The sequence below is a fragment of the Pocillopora verrucosa genome, chromosome 1 (genome assembly GCF_036669915.1).
Source record: "Pocillopora verrucosa isolate sample1 chromosome 1, ASM3666991v2, whole genome shotgun sequence".
NCBI classification, from domain to species: domain Eukaryota; kingdom Metazoa; phylum Cnidaria; class Anthozoa; order Scleractinia; family Pocilloporidae; genus Pocillopora; species Pocillopora verrucosa.
This window is the reverse complement of record NC_089312.1, coordinates 9,393,725-9,406,921: the sequence shown is the minus strand read 5'-3', so window position 1 is coordinate 9,406,921 and position 13,197 is coordinate 9,393,725. Positions and strand designations below refer to the sequence as shown.

The 13,197-nt window shown below is 35.2% G+C and overlaps 2 long non-coding RNA genes across 2 annotated transcripts in view; one reads left to right on the top strand and one right to left on the bottom strand.

Moving 5' to 3' along the window:
- LOC136282619 (uncharacterized) overlaps nt 1–13,197 on the top strand; it is a 168,501-nt gene that overhangs the window by 49,946 nt on the left and 105,358 nt on the right. The gene's annotated exons all lie outside the window — the stretch shown is intronic.
- LOC136282658 (uncharacterized) lies at nt 7,917–9,312 on the bottom strand. The gene is made up of 2 exons (XR_010718331.1): nt 8,904–9,312; nt 7,917–8,416 (listed from the first exon to the last, which is right to left on the bottom strand). It is a non-coding gene; the product is annotated as an uncharacterized lncRNA (long non-coding RNA).

The window sequence follows — 13,197 nt, the reverse complement described above, 5'->3', positions numbered from 1 at the left end:
ATTCTGAGAATCGAATCGGTCACTTGCATGCCGCAGTTTCTTAAGCTTATACTTTACAATGAAATAAACCTATCAGTAAGGTTTCAAGATTCCTCTAGTCACGTTTGGGAACATTCAAGATTCATAACAAACCTTAGTACATAAAGAAGCCCTCCTTGGAAAAAACAAAATAATGTATTCAGCCCTTTCTTTAGTAAAATCCATGAGAGAGATGTACTAACTCCAATATAAAAGTCACTCAATATAACAGAGATTTCTCAATTTGAGAATCCAATGAATGCCCTTTTCCTCATAGCCATCTTAAAAGCCTGGTCTGAGCTTTAAATATACATATTTTAATATATTATTTTTTTTTACATTCAGATGTCAAGGAATCCAGATACAAAATGGTCAAGATTCTTGTTGACAACCTCATTCAAGGCCAACTCATTGTGAGCCCAGGAAAAAAAATACAAACAGTACAAATAGCAGCTAAGTTTGCAGTTTAGGATAACTTCATTCTAATTTAGATGAGTAGCACAGTCACGCCGCCATTTTGGACTCAAGTGCCTTTGCTAACGAATATCTTCGGGAAGGTTTAACCTCTAAATCGCACACTTTCCACAATATAAGCTTAGTTATCCTACTTCATTTTGGTGTAAAGAAAACAAGGTTTGTGACAAAGTGAAAATTGTAAAAAATAAATATTTCCTGAAAATGCGTGAATTTCTGGGTGTAACGCGTAACATGAAATGTATCAGACGGAAGAAAAAAAATGAAATATCTCAATATAGAACGCACATGGGGCCACTATTTTTTGGCCGTTAGTAGTTTATGACAAAAGCAACAGGCAGTATGATTTGCAACAGGAATGGTTTATTCTAACGCAAGTTATAAACGTCTGTTTTTATCACTAAACAATGTAACGCTCGCAACTATTAAAACAACCATAGTGTGCAAAACTAGCAATAATGATAATTTCGACTGTGTAAGCAACAAACTAATAACAAAAATGTAATGGGCATACATCATAATATTTACAAACCAACGCTGAAGTTGAATCGTCAAGTAGAATGTTTTCCAGATCAAAATAAAACGCGCAGAAACACATTTCGTAACGGCCATATTGAGCTTAATTCCATCACATATCCACCAGTAGATCCGTTGTCAGACGCGATTCTTGTTAAGTTGAGTAAACAAGCTCACCTCTCCTGGAATGGGCTTGTATTAAGCTAAATTTACAGAACGTTTCAACCCATTTCGTTAGATCTAACGCTAGAAATTTACGTTTGGTCGACGCAGAAACAATTTCCGCCATTGTTTCCGTGTTCATGAACCGTAACGAAGGAAAGTGACGAAGGAATATGGCGAAAAACACCACCAAAACTTTCACGAAATCCGCTCCTTCGCAGCTTCTCTTTGAAAGCACATGGTTTGTTTACACAGACAATAACATGGGAGTCCATACAGAGTTTGCAGGGGCAGATTATTGCATAACAGTGAAATGTTTTACGCGATTTTCAACACTGAGGGAATTCAACCGCAGCAGATGGAAACAAAAGAGTCCAATCTAAATTCAGGTATTTCGCGAAAGAAGGCGGCGCTAGAAAGAAAAGCAGCGGCAAAAAGAGAAAGGGACAAGGCCTATTATCAACAAAACAAGGCAAAAAAGATTGCTCAAGTTACAGAACGGCGAAAGAAATTGCAAGCCAAAAAAAATCAATTCGGCCGCACACACGAAGCATTGCCGAAAAAAACAAACGCCAACAAAAAGCAACGGAGCACAGAAAAGCTTCCCGTATCGCAGCACAAGAAAAAAGAGAAAAGACAAGGCAGCAAACAAGAGAAAGAGTTAGAAAATACCGTGAAAAGAAGCGAACAGAAGCACAAGAATTTAATAATAGCGTGGATTCTCCAGGTTTCGCAAACCGGACGTCGAAAAAACGTGCTATAGATAAAGTCAAGAAGACACTCCCTTCCACACCCCTAAAGAAGGCGGAAATTGTCCAAAGCATTGTCAAAAGCCGTTAGTAGTTTATGACAAAAGCAACAGGCAGTATGATTTGCTCATGTTACTGCATCAGTTGCATTGTGAATGATGAGGAGAATTGCACTAACAAGGCATGGCTTGATGAATGGATGATAATGACACTGATGATGACTATCAGTGTCATTATTACAGAGGAGACAGAGTTCTTAAGGGGCACTTTTACATAAGGGAGAACATTCATGACATGACCTTCACAATTGACGAAAAACGGAAAGCGTTTGTACATGCTGCTACTGTCCGTCACATTTGCGGTGACCTACCAGTCAGAAAGAGAGGACGAAAGTCTATTTACAAACTCCCTTTAAAAGAAAATGAGGAAATCATTGCTTCAATGTGAACTAATGATTACAAAACCTCTTTTTTTCCATTTTTACATTGATTTTCTTAAGATTTTATGAAAAACCAAAAATGTGCCATGCCCACAAGGGATTGTGGGTAATACCAAAATTAGTGTTATAAATGCAAAATAATAAAAATATTTAGAGATATTGATTACAATGTACATTTTGATCAAAATTAAAGTCAAAAAGTGATAAAAAGTGAAAAAATAAAAAAATAGTTATTTTTGAACTATGTTACAGCAAATGGCTATGTGACTGTGCTACTCATCTTTATTGTTACAGTTACAACAAGATTTTAATCAAAAAATCAATTTTATTTGTCTGTAATTAGCCCCTTCACTCCCAAGAGTGCTTGGTTTTCAAATATAACTTAAGATATTGTATTTTATGGAAAAGAATCAACAGATTTTATTCAAAATTTGTGTTAAACCAAATTTAATGATTGATTAGAACTATTTTATATAAATAGCTGTAATTGAGGATTAATCCGTATGAAGTTTTCAAGAAAAGAAAAATAAATCAAATTCCATCCTAATATTACCACACATTGATGTTAATAATTAATCAAAAATATTTTACATGTAAGCCTTAATTAAGCTTCTAAATAAATTTCATTGAATACTTGAATTTTAGCTGGGTTTTTTAAATTTAAAGTATTTATTTTATATCATTAGCCTCAAATTTTTGCTTAAAATTCCCAGTAATTCTTAAACATTCCTAAAAATTCCCAAAAATTCCCAGAAATTCCCAGAAATTCCTAGAAATTTTTTAGATTTACAGCTTTTCAGGGAAAGTCATTGGTTCTCTGAGTTGGAATAAACTTGGAATTTCTGGGAATTTCTGGGAATTTCTGGGAATTTCTAGGAATTTCTAGGTTTTTAGAACCAGAGTTGTTATGGTTGGGAATTCCTAGGAATTCCTAGGAATTCCCATTCCGAATTTACCGTGAAAATTCCCACCTTTATTCCTAGGAATTCCTAGGAATTCCAAAAGCCATTTCGCAAGGGGAGGCTTCACCGATAAAGTTTTATTTGTGTAAAGATAAAGGTTAAATTTAACAGGCTTCCAAACAATCTTTGAAATGTGACTACCACGACGATGTTTTCTACAAAAACCAATCAGTGATCATAAGGAAAGTAATAATCACTTCCATCGGCGACTAATCCACGTAGATTTACCTCTGTACACTTTTAGGTAATAGTGACTCAGAAAGTGACTGTAAGCAAATTTAAATGTATGTTTTGAAGTTGTGAGAGTCTGTTCGTTTGTTTGCTGCAATGGCGTGTGCAAATCTTGTCTTTCTTTCCCCAAAAAACTGAAGTCACATGAGGCACTTTATTCAGATACAAGTGGATTTAATGCTGCATTTACTCATGCCATGGAATTCACTCGGTTTCTGTTGTGCAACTTACAGTGGAAATGTCCAACATTCAACTATTCAACGGACTTGGAAAGACTTAACGAAAGTGTATTGTATTAGATCTTAGAACTCAAAACATCGCTTGGCGTTTTAAAACGAACAAACTATTTTGGCGATTTCAGATCTAGAGAGTAAATTTGATTGATTTTAGCATATATAAGGACCTTTTGTTGCAGCGATTAGATCACTCCTGATGAATCGATGATGAATTCACTAGACAGGAGTATCGAAAGGTTGAGTCAATGAATTGTAACTTCTCGGTTACGTTCGTCAAATATTTAAACCAGAGTAGCATCAAACCAAGTTTGATCGACTGTAATTGTGAACAAATACCTCACGTTTTCACTTTTTAAGTTGCTTTTTTGTGATTATTAAATATCAAACGGTTTCTAAGCCGCCTGTCAACCCATTTAATAACTCATGATCTGCCATCAAAAAATTCGAAACCAGTTTTTTGAAAGAATCCAGAGAGTGAGAGAGAATTAATTAATCATTTATCGGATAATTGTCATGACCGAAACACTACCTTGTAAAAGCTACTAGGCGCATTAGGCGCACCAGGCGACTCAACACGCCACGGATTGGATATCGCCCGCTGTGAGCGAAGCGGATGGAAGAATACTGTCCACTCGCAATACCATTCAGATTGCAGGATTTGTAGAATACCGCCCGCCCACGCACTGAGAAAAAAGAATTGATCTTACGCGTCAGCTTCATGCGCACTCCACTGTTATAGATCCGCCCTTACTCTTGCTACTAGAATCATTACCCTTTCCTGAAAGTTGTACCACTATTTTCAAATTAGCACTGGAATTCTTTTAAAACCACCTACACCGTATTAGCATTTATATAGGTTAACTTAGCTACGCAATACATCGCTAATTCGAACATCATTCACGTCGTCATCTATAAACTCACTCCGATCCATATACAAAGGATAAATTGTCAATATCTTTATCAAATATGACACTAACTGAATTCAACTAAACTTACCCACCATTCATTTACAATGCCTTAAAATTTGAAAAAGCACTTTTCAAAAGGGGGGTCAAAAGCTTTTCCTGTAACCTTTTAAATGGTGTCTACCTCAACACCAGTCTTTTCAATCACTTCACTATTTCATATATATCACCTATAAAAAGCTGTGGAAACTGTTATGAGCTACACATATGTACAGAGTCAAGAACACCTCTTGTGACAGGGTACATAAATGTGCATTTTGAATGGATTCGAGCACACACCTCAGAGATGCTCATCAAAGCAAATTATTGTCGTGATACTGTACTTTCTTTCCTGTTGTCTCGTCACAACTGAACCCCCCTAGTTAACCCATTCACAGATTACTTATTATGTGCACTGTTAAATTACCGGATCATGTGTACTATAGGTGGCCTCAGTCGACATATAGGCCGACAATCGACGGATATATCGGTCGACAGTCGACCGATAGACTACCGATATATAGACCGATAGTCGACCAATGCATCACCCGATATGTACACATTTATCGGTCGACTATCGGTCGACAATCGACCGATAGTCGACCGAATATCGACCGACTGTCGGCCGATGCATCAGCCGATATGTGCACATTTATCGGTCGACTGTCGGCCGATTTATCGGTCGACTATCGGTCGACTGTCGACCGATAGTCGACCTATAGTCGGTCAATAGTCGACCGATATATTGGCCGATATGTCGACCGAGGCCACCTATAGTACACATGACCCAAATTACCTCCTCACCACACTTTTCATTTACTAATTTTGGTGGTATATCTGTATTTCTGCTGGAAATTCTCACCTGTCACAATTGTATAGAGAAGTCACATATCAATCACTCAGGGAGTAAATGAGTGAACAAAAGAAAAAAAAAGCATGATTAATGATTTTTGTTGATAAGTTCAATAATTTTTTCAGTTGATTTGACTGCCACATCCTAACAGCTTGAGGAAAGCCCAATTTATAAAACACTTCCTAAGAACAGTACAAAAAATTCCATCAAGAAGCCAGCCTTACAAATGAAAGCTTGTTAACAGTACTGTTGTGAATGATAAAAGTAATCATGGCTACCATGACTGCTGCAGGCCAATGTCATTTATTAACTCTTTATTAATCATTCATTTTCCATACAACAAAAAATACTAAGAAAATAATGCCATGATATAACAGTTTCAGCCACACACCAGTTAAACTCTTGTTGTACACACAATGATGTTCATGAGGATGCTTCAGTTCCTAGAAGTAAAAGGTCACAATGATTTTTAAAGGATTGTCAAATAACACCAGATACATAAAGAGACTAGAATTATGTTTCTTAATTCAAATCCTTATTGTGTTTGGAAAGGTAAAGGTATGCATACATACACCAGTAGCTCTTGAGGTATGCAAGTTGATGATTTGAGACTGATGCTAAATAGGAAGTGAACAGAGATATATGAGGGTATACTGTATTTTATTATTTTTTTGTCAAAATCACTCTTTGAACTTACATGTAGTAGCTACCTGTTGGACAATATCAGCTTGTACTGTTAATAACATCAGTATCATATCATTCATTAAGAAAAAAAACCCTATTGGATGATCAAGAGAAACATATATTGGTTTAATTGTAATTTCCTGTTGAACACAATTTTTACATACAGCATACAAAATGATAATGGCAAATTAAAACACAGTACTATTTCTCAAACTAATAGACTCAAAATGTTACTGATCTTTTAACAAAGAGAAGAAAATGCTTTACGATTGGTGCAAAATTTGAATAAGCTTTTATTTTCATTTTCCCGAGAAGAAAATGTCTTTTACACCATTATTTTTTATTAAGACTAACATCAAGATACAAATTACAAGCCTCCACCATCATTTCTATTGACTAAAGACAGCCACTGTGTTTTGTATTTCAACAACTAATTGCATTTGCCACCTTCCTATTTCAAGTGGAATTAAAAAGAAGCCATAAGCTGGTATGAGTGAAAGTTGAATATCACTTGTGAGCAACATTAATTTTTTACCCGTCTTGGACAGCTTATCAATAAATCGACACAAGCTGTAAACTGTACTCCATTTTATAAAATGACTTCATGACAGGAATAAAGAACATTCACTGTCAGAAAAAAAAAGAATGGAATGCAGTCATTTTCACAAAACAAAAAGCTTTCTGCCTTTTAGTAATATTATTATGTGATATCAAAATTGTCCTCTGAATCATGTATGATTGGATTTACTTTAGAGTTACAAGTAATTTCTCCTGTAGCTGGAAGGAAAATTTAGGCAAAAAACTGCAAAAATAATGTAGCAATAAGTGGTGTGGTTTGGTTGGCTTAGAGGCAAGATGCATCCTTAAAGCACTCAGCTATACACACAATTCAATAAAATTGAACAGGAGTCTAATATTCAGTCACGAAATAAGCTAGTTCATTTACCTTGGCTAAAGTTACAAGTAGCTCTCAGCAACATAAGTCAATGAAAACTTTGAAATTGAATGGTTTGAAAGATAGGTTGCTGTAAGGGGAAAAAAACAACATTTTCTTACCAGGCAACAAGATTGGAAGAATGCATGCACAACATCCAAAATGAAATTCACAAATTTTCCCCTTGGTTGTTACTATGATTAGAAAAAAGGTGTATTCTCTCTTCTTTACTAAGACAGTGATCTGTATTGCTCACACGGTAGAACCCTTGCGAAATGGCTTTTGGAATTCCTAGGAATTCCTAGGATTTTCCTAGGAATTCCTAGGAATAAAGGTGTGAATTTTCACGGTAAATTCGGACTGGGAATTCCTAGGAATTCCTAGGAATTTCCAACCATAACAACTCTGGTTCTAAAAACCTAGAAATTCCTAGAAATTCCCAGAAATTCCCAGAAATTCCCAGAAATTCCAAGTTTATAGCCAACAGGACTTGGAATTCCTAGGAATTCCTAGGAATTCCAACTCAGAGAACCAATGACTTTCCCTGAAAAGCTGTAAATCTAAAAAACTCCTAGGAATTTCTGGGAATTTCTGGGAATTTCTGGGAATTTTTGGGAATTTTTAGGAATGTTTAAGAATTACTGGGAATTTTAAGCAAAATTTGAGGCTAATGATATAAAATAATTACTTTAAATTAAAAAAACCCAGCTAAAATTCAAGTATTCAATGAAATTTATTTAGAAGCTTAATTTAAGGCTTACATGTAAAATATTTTTGATTAATTATTAACATCAATGTGTGGTAATATTAGGATGGAATTTGATTTATTTTTCTTTTCTTGAGAACTTCATACGGATTAATCCTCAATTACAGCTATTCATATAAAATAGTTCTAATCAATCATCAAATTTGGTTTGACACAAATTGTGAATAAAATCTGTTGATTCTTTTCCATAAAATACAATATCTTAAGTTATATTTGAAAACCAAGCACTCTTGGGAGTGAAGGGGCTAATTACAGACAAATAAAATTGATTTTTTGATTAAAATCTTGTTGTAACTGTAACAATAAATTAGAATGAAGTTATCCTAAACTGCAAACTTAGCTGCTGTTTGTACTGTTTGTATTTTTTTTCCTGGGCTCACAATGAGTTGGCCTTGAATGAGGTTATCAACAAGAACCTTGACCATTTTGTATCTGGATTCCTTGACATCTGAATTTGAAAAAAAATAATATATTAGAATATGTATATTTAAAGCTCAGACCAGGCTTTTGAGATGGCTATGAGGAAAAGGGCATTCATTGGATTCTCAAATTGAGAAATCTCTGTTATATTTAGTGACTTTTATATTGGAGTTAGTACATCTCTCTCATGGATTTTGCTAAAAAAGGGCTGAATACATTATTTTGTTTTTACCAAGGAGGGCTTCTTTATGTACTAAGGTTTGTTTAATAACAGTTCCTATTAGGAATCTTGAATGTTCCCAAACGTGACTAGAGGAATCTTGAAACCTTACTGATAGGTTTATTTCATTGTAAAGCATAAGCTTAAGAAACTGTGGCATGCAAGTGACCGATTCGATTCTCAGAATTATTCTAGTTTCAGTTGCGCCGAGCGTTATGTAAGCTTAATTCAACCCGCTACATCTATTCTTTTATAAGATTTTGATCACGTAACGAATATCGCAATTTTTACTCACCACAAACTTTCAAAATCGTAGCTTTACAGATGGCCACTCGACCCTTGTTTGTACCAGTCAATATGTCAACTGTTGTCCCTTCTTTTAACTCCACGGCGCCAACGACTTTCTTTTCTTTTACAACACTCACGCTATTCTCGTTTTCCCATTGAACCACAATAAAAGCTATCTTTAGAAATGTTATATTAAGCAAAACAGTTGAGAAAAGCGATCAACCGATGAAAAGTACATTCAAAGATGAGCGCCAAATGGAGTCTTCTTTGTTTCCGATCACGGGCATGATCACGTGGATCTTTTAGGACTTGTCATTGGCTAGCAAAGTGAATCCGCTGGCTTGCCGATTGCAGTGTTAGGAGAAGTGCCCAACTTTATTCTGACTTCTCCGACCGGTTCTCTGCTCCTAGAAGATGGATAGCTTGCTGATATAAATAAAGATGTGAGCTCACTCTATGTAGAAATAATCGACAAGAATCGATCGTATTACAAATGCACGATTTGTGGACGAAAGTTGTCGAGGAAACAAAGACTCGAAACTCACTTGAGTTGTGTTAATGGCAAAGGTGAGAAATAACACAAGCCAATCACAGTTTTGAATGCGATTACAAATCGTCTTTTACCCTCATATTTATAGAAGAAGGATACCACATTCGGAAGTATAAGAGATACATAGATGATCCCAGTGTACCAGTACCTAAATCTACAAAGCTTGACCGTAGCAAGCGTTCAGCAACACGTTCCAACACCGCCATCTCGATTCCTCAGTCAGTCGTTTCCACTGAACTTAAAGCAGTATTGACAACAGAGTAGAGTGCGTCTTACAAAGGAGAAACATTTGTACAAGAGACAGAAGTAGCTATATGCGATTACAGAGGTGCGTTGGAACTCTGGTCCACAAATAGTTATGCACTGCCCGAAGTATAAAACAATTTTGTTGATAGCTGACAGACAGAGAAGAACAACAAGTAAACTTAAGAGCTGTTATTATTGAAGTGTGACTAGCACTTTTCATTTTTATATAAAGAAGGAATTGTAATTTGCACCAAAAATAAAAAGATGTAATGTTTTTTGGGAGATCCAGTGATTGGGACATTTAAGAGATTAAGTTATGAAAGGAAACTTGGTTGGTACTTCTCACTACTAACAAGTCTTGTTGACAAATATTTTCAGATCAGAGTTTCAAATAAAGTAAATTGAAGACGTCATATAAAAGGTGTTTTTCCTCAAAGGGAACATTGACTACCTCTGTCTTGTCTGCATGCCAAATGTTTGTGGATGATCCACAAGTATTGGAACTCTTACAAAAATGTTTTGTAAGAATAAAAACAGCAAAACAAATTACAGCAATTAGTCATGAAAATAGAGCAAAAAACTGAAAAAAAAGCAGCAACAACAATCATGAAAAAAGAAAGATTAATTGGGTGTTGAATTTGTTTGTCTAAGGCATGAAATTTCTACTAAAAGTATTGTCAACAACAAGTCTCTGACAGCGTTTGAGGCAACTGAGCTTGACTGTTCCAAGGTTTTCTAACAAAGGCAACCAGTAATGTAGGTTAGGGAAGTAAGATAACAATGTAATTATTGTTAATTATTGTGGAAGTTGGCAATTTCCATTTAACATAACTGACAGCTGGTTCATGAGAAAATCCATATTAATGTAAAGATTTACTAAAACTTAGTTTGAGTAATAAATTTCATGATCTTTAAGTTATAAACATGTACATGTATGTATATCTCTTGGTAAGTTTTGTATAGCCTCCTTTTTATTGAGCCAAAGTTTTAAGCCTGTGAAATTACTCTTTTTCTTCAAACCTTCACATTCAAGGTATTGAGAATTTCTTAGAATTTATGTGGACCTCAGGGTATTAAAATTGCCTCAAATTCAATTCCCAGAAATTCCCAAGAATTCCACACTTCTTAAATTATAGGTAGTTTGTAAAGCTGAGAATTACTAGGAATTCCTAGGGATTCCAAGTCCTCACAAAACTGGAGTCTTCCTTTCCCAGAAATTCCCAGTAATTCCAAGCTTTTTAAATCAGAGCTAATTTGCATAGTTGGGAATTTTTGAGAATTCCTAGGAATTCCCAGAAAACTGGGAATTCAGTTTGCAAGGGTCATTTGCATAATTGGGAATTTTTGAGAATTCCTAGGAATTCCTAGGAATTCCTAGGAATTCCCAGAAAACTGGGAATTCAGTTTGCAAGGGAAAGCATATGAACTGCCAGCTGACCAAGAGACTGATATTAATAAGGTACATGTATTTCATGTAGCAGCTTTATCACTCAGCTTCCTACACTGATCCAGACTGCCCACCTCTTTTGACACAATATGTACAGTATATTAATTGTTTACCCTTGAATGGTAACATTTTATCCCTGGCCAGCTTTCTTGCTTTAGTCAAGAGATTTATGGAATTGAACTATGGTAAATTCAACATTCGCTTTGCAGCTGTAAAAGTTTGGAATCACCTTAACGAAAGCGTTAAACACCTCCCCCTTACAACATTTAAAAACAAAATCAATTTGAACATCTTACAGTCTTACTGTTCATAAGTTTTCAACTGGTCTCTTCTTCTTCTTTTTCTTTATCTGATTTTTTCTAATTTCTTTTTTGTCCTCTTTTTTTTTTTACCTATAATTTGCATTGCTCAAGCTTTAGTGCCAACCTACGTCCTATATTTAAACATTATTCATTTTTACTCAGCTGGATTAGCTTTTCAGTTATTCTGAGTAAATGTTACCTTTTTTGTATTGATATATTATGTGTGTAAATTAAGTTTAACTTCTCAATTTGGTAATGAAGCTAGTTGTTGTTAGTGACAAAATACACAAGTCATCATGGTATGATCCAAAGCATTTTACTCTTCTCCTTCTACTTAAAGAAAGTGACATCAATGATAATTAAGGTATTGGCATCAAATAATTAAATGTCTGTGCATAAGAGCAATCACCAGCCACATTTAATGCATTTCAAAACATTTAACAGTCAGCCCCCATGAAAAAGGTACATGTACATTAACACCTAAAACAGTTTGGCCTCAGAAGCCAAACATACTTATAGAAGAAACTTAGGGAGGATGAACCACACTACTCATTGAGTGCAGTACTCCTTCTTCTAATTCCTCCTACACAAGTGTTCTTAAAAGCCACTCAGGGACTTGGGAAGATGATAGAATACATATGCCTGGCTCACCTTGCTCCTGGTTGCAAGGCTAAGGATTAACAAATAAATGTTGTCTTTCTAAATATGCACAGTGTAACATAGCATAGGTGTGTCAATTACAAACCTTTAGAAACCTGTACCATAAATTACAGCCATGTTCCAACCATGAAGTGTACCCAATACAATGTCTCATATGTGCTGCCAGCAGTGATAGTGATAATACAGACATTTGTCAGGAGAGTTGCACCAACCTATATTTAAAGATCAGAAAATTATTTAACAAAATGGTAAAACCTGTTTGGTCACAATTGAAGCCACTAAAAATTACAGGCAACACTTCCCTGTCACTTTCTAATCAAGTCAATGGATTTTAAAGATACTATTAATATAGATGGTTTTAACAGCTTAAATTACTGATGCACAACTTAAAAGACCCACAGTCAATATTTAACTGATTTGTTCAAACCAATTAGAGTTCAGACTTTGGTGATACAAGTATGTACATATCAAGAGGTGCCTGATATAAATTTGTATTCCACACTTGTTTAGTGTTGCCATGCATGTTGAATTCAAACTGAGAGAACAGCTTCATAATAAACCTTTAACACCCATGTGTGACCAAGACAGAATTTCTCCTTACGATATCAATACAATATCAAGCAGACAAGTGTTGAGAATAAAGGAAAATATTAATTAGGGGATTATTAGTTAATCCAATACCAAATTCTCAAAACTAACAGCAGAGGAACTATATGGCAGACAGTAAGAATAATTACTAATGAGATCTTAGCAGTTAAAGGGTTAAAGCTGATGTCAAATGTAAAAATCATTTTGGCATTTCACATGTACAGGAAGTCCTTATTTAACTTAGAATGTTACAAACCAGTCAATGAATGCCTTGATGGAGTTTAACTGTGAGCCATCAAAACATGATAAGCTCAATATTAAGGGGACCCTCTGGTTGGAATCCATCAAAAGAGGAGGTCATTAGTAAAATAGTCATCATCAGTAATCACCATTAGAACCATTCATAAAAATCTGAAATTTAGCAAGAAGTAAGCGGATCACTCTATATACCAACCAATGAGTGAGGTTGGCCACATCTGTTTATTCTTTGTTAGTTATTAACAACAAC